Source organism: Octodon degus, unplaced genomic scaffold (assembly GCF_000260255.1).
Source record: "Octodon degus isolate 3935 unplaced genomic scaffold, OctDeg1.0 scaffold00126, whole genome shotgun sequence".
Taxonomy (NCBI): Eukaryota; Metazoa; Chordata; class Mammalia; order Rodentia; family Octodontidae; genus Octodon; species Octodon degus.
The window spans coordinates 7,332,857-7,336,497 of record NW_004524702.1 but is presented as its reverse complement, the minus strand read 5'-3'; the positions used below and the strand labels follow the sequence as shown (position 1 = coordinate 7,336,497).

The 3,641-nt window shown below is 45.4% G+C and overlaps 1 pseudogene; it reads left to right on the top strand.

Annotated features, from left to right (window-relative positions):
* The first annotated feature begins 2,307 nt into the window (after nt 1–2,307).
* Nucleotides 2,308–3,641, top strand: part of LOC101591182 — a 2,203-nt pseudogene continuing 869 nt past the window's right edge.

The window sequence follows — 3,641 nt, the reverse complement described above, 5'->3', positions numbered from 1 at the left end:
TCAAAGCCCTAAGTCTTGCTAGACATCTTAGGTAGGACACTCTTTTCTTATTGACACAGAATCCATAAATGTTCTTACTGAGTTTTCAGGTATTAGATCTATAGTCTCCATAGTGGGTATTGACAGCCGACCTACAGGCCCCTTCAGACCGAGCCCATTCCCTGCCAACTCTAGACACTTCTTTTCACTCATTATTTCCTTGTGATCCCAACTTGCTCCACACCTCTCATGGGGAGAGAGCTCCTCCAAAAGCTCCACTTCTCTTTCACCTCTCTCCCCATAGTGCTCATCCTACAAACCCAACCTCAATGAGCAGCCAACTCCTCCCCCACTCTTCCTTCCTCTCTTCTCTTCTCAACTGCATGCTCTAGTCCTACTCATGTTACCCATGGTACCCATGTACTAGTTTGCCTCAGGGATTCCCCTGTGTTCCCCAACATCCAATGGCCCCTAAACATCAATGGGAAATACAGGCAAATGGGCTATTAAAGGCGCACCTCACCAATCTTATCCTGGAGCTGCACCTGCCTTGGCCTCAGCTCCTTCCCTTAGCTCTAACTGGACTCAGGGCACTTCCTAGGGGACCCACTTTCCTAGGTCCATTTAAGCCCATGTGTGGGAGATGTTTTCTGCTTCAACAACTTCCCTCCTCCTGATAACCTTCATCCCATCGCTGACTATAGTCTTTTTCTGTCCTTCTTGTACCTGCTGTGACAACATGCTAACACTTGCCTCCCACAACCAATAGATACCACTCAATTGGTGCCATCTGTATTTCCTGGAGATTTAATAGATCTTAAATTCTCTAAGCCTACAGGATTAGATCCTACATGCAAGGCTCCCATCTGCTCGTCCTCCCAACAGCAACAGTGGCAAAAGTTGCCAGCAAGCCTGTCCTCCAGGTTCCACATCACCTGAGCCAGACAGTAACCTGACAACTCAGCTCCACCTGACAACAACTCCACTCTTCCTGATCCTGAGCCCTTGTCATCTGAGTGACCTTCACAACTCCTGTTGTCCTACATCTCTTTGCCTAACTAAGGTTTCAAAACCCCCAGGGTAACTCATGTATTAGTTTTCCATCTGGTTTCTGATCCCTCACTCTTTGCTGTTCTTTCCATTCATTGCCAGACTCTGGACCATTTGCCCAGATGACCTTCAGGTGCCACATACGATTTCTTCAACCTTGAATGTAAGCCTTCACTAATGTTGAGCTTCTTGTCCTGGCTGAAACACCTCGCAGTAGTTTCTATATGGGCACAAACCATCATCCTGTCAACTTCCCTACTCACCTCAGGATGCCCCCATTCAGCGGGAAGCAGTCTAAGAGAGCCATTGCCCTTTCATAACAACTACAAGATAGGAATGATAGGCTATAGACTGATGCGGACTGGGAAATTATCACGGCCCTGATACAGTTTGGCTGAATCCCCAAAGCAACAGCTTGTCTTCCCCATGGCCACTTCCTCCTCCTTCCCCACTCCAGCCCTGGGTACAACTTCCTTTTACCTGTCCCGCCCACACAGGTGAGGCTCCAATCAGCTCCTTGGGTGTCACTGACCCCGCCCCTCAGGCTCCGCCCCCGCAAAAAGTCCATGAAGTCTCAGGTCAGAGGACCTGCTCATCTCCCTGCCCTCAATCTTCTCTGTGTGTTCAGAGTTCATAAAGCCCCTCCCCATTTCTGCTTCTCTGCTGCTGCGCCACCACCACTGTCACTGCCACCATCGCTGCTGCTGCTAAAACCTATCAAAGACAACTCCTGAACATCTTCTAAGTTGATGTTTCATGTCTGTACAACAAAAAGATAAAATGTTTTTGTCACATGATCTTTCCTGCACCCTTGATATTTTGCCCTGGTTGCTTCTGAGCAGTAAGGCTCTTGCCCATAATTCTTTGTCTTGCTTCTGAGCCAGTCTTCCTGTCACTCAAACTTCTCTTCCTTCTCTCCCACTTGCCAAATTGTTCTCCTAGTACCTGATGTTTTGGAACAAAATTACAACTTTCATGTCTTAAATAGTATATGGCCTGACCTGGGTCCTACTAGATAACACAGTTGGGGGCAACTCTTCTCTAGGAAGAGCAGTGGAAGGAACAAGCCTTCCTGACAACCTTTGAGGAGTAGTTCAATCGGAGAATCAAGAGATGCCTTCTGTCCCATTGATTTTGTTTGGGCACCAGAGATCAAACTCAGGACTATGTGCTTTCTAAGCAGGCACTTATGCCACTGAACTATCTCCCCAGCTCTTCCCTTTGATGTTTAAAAGAGAGAGAGAGAAGTTTGGTCTCAGCTCTCATCACTGCTTAAAAATGCATCCTCAAAAGCCAGACTCTGTGCTGTGTCATATAATTCAGGAACTACAAAATCATATCCATGATGAGGCCTTAGAGAAACCAATAACCTTACTCAGGAAAACATGCCAACACTATTTGTGAAATCAGTTTTGGAAGAGCATGCCAAATTTGTTAGCTTATCAACACTGTTCTGAGCGGCACTTGGTGCTTTATGAGTGCATTGGATGAGAGCCTTATTTACATCAGTGTAAATTACAGGGAACCACGTCTGCCTGCAAAGCATCTGAACTGCTTGCTAAATACTGTGACAACTTACTAAAGAAATCAGCAAAAAGGATGACTGGGAATGAAGTAGAAGACAAGTTGATGAGCTTTATTGTTTTCAAAAGTTCTATGCCAAGGCTGGGAAGATAGCCTTGGCATAGAACTTTTGAAAACAATAAAGATGAGCTGCATAAGCACCTGTCTGGCAAGCACAAGGTCTAGAGTTTGATCCCTGGTACCAAAAACCCCAAATAGTTCTATGCAAGAATGTTGGCAAAACACTTAATTCATGGATCACCTAGGTCTATGATTCTGAAGAAACTATGATCAATAAAGCAAGCCTGTGGTTACAAGTTTACCACCAAGCTATACCCAGTGTATGTGGTTATGAGTGTCAGTGCCAATCTCAACAACAAGTTCAACAATTTTATCAAAAACTAAGACATAGTAATAGATTTAGGATTCAGATATGTGTTCTATAGCCTGGTACATGGCTTTCCACTCAGAACCCTTTATCTATGTTTGCATTCCCCAGAAATTACAGAGTGTGCAGATGCTTGGATTATCTTATGGTCACCGTTTTAGTGGATGGAAACATGGCTCTATTGTCTTTGTACAGGTGAAGTTAAAGTAAACTACTTGGGCAACCCAGATGTAGCCACAGTCATGACATACCAGCTGGCAGTTCTTCTAGCCTTTAACAACAGTGAAATGGTCAACTCTAGAAAGCTACAATATAGCATTTAGATGAATGAAAAGGGGGCTGGCAAGATAGCTCAGTGGACTAAGCACCTGCTTAGGCAAGCTCAGGGACCTGGGTTCTATCCCTGGCACCACAAGCCATGCCAGCCCCACCCCTGGGTGTACTGAGCCAGTCACCAAGACTGGGCATGCTCTTGGGATAAATCCTGAGGGGATTTCACTGACCTTATCAGACCCAAAAGCTACAACTCTTGTTGCATAGGTCCTGCTTTATCTTGGTCTTAACCATCCAGCAGAAAAATATAAAAACGAAATATAAGAAGTAAAGCCATGCTGTTATGTTGAGCTGTAGGGGACTCAGGTCAACAATTTCTGACACTGCC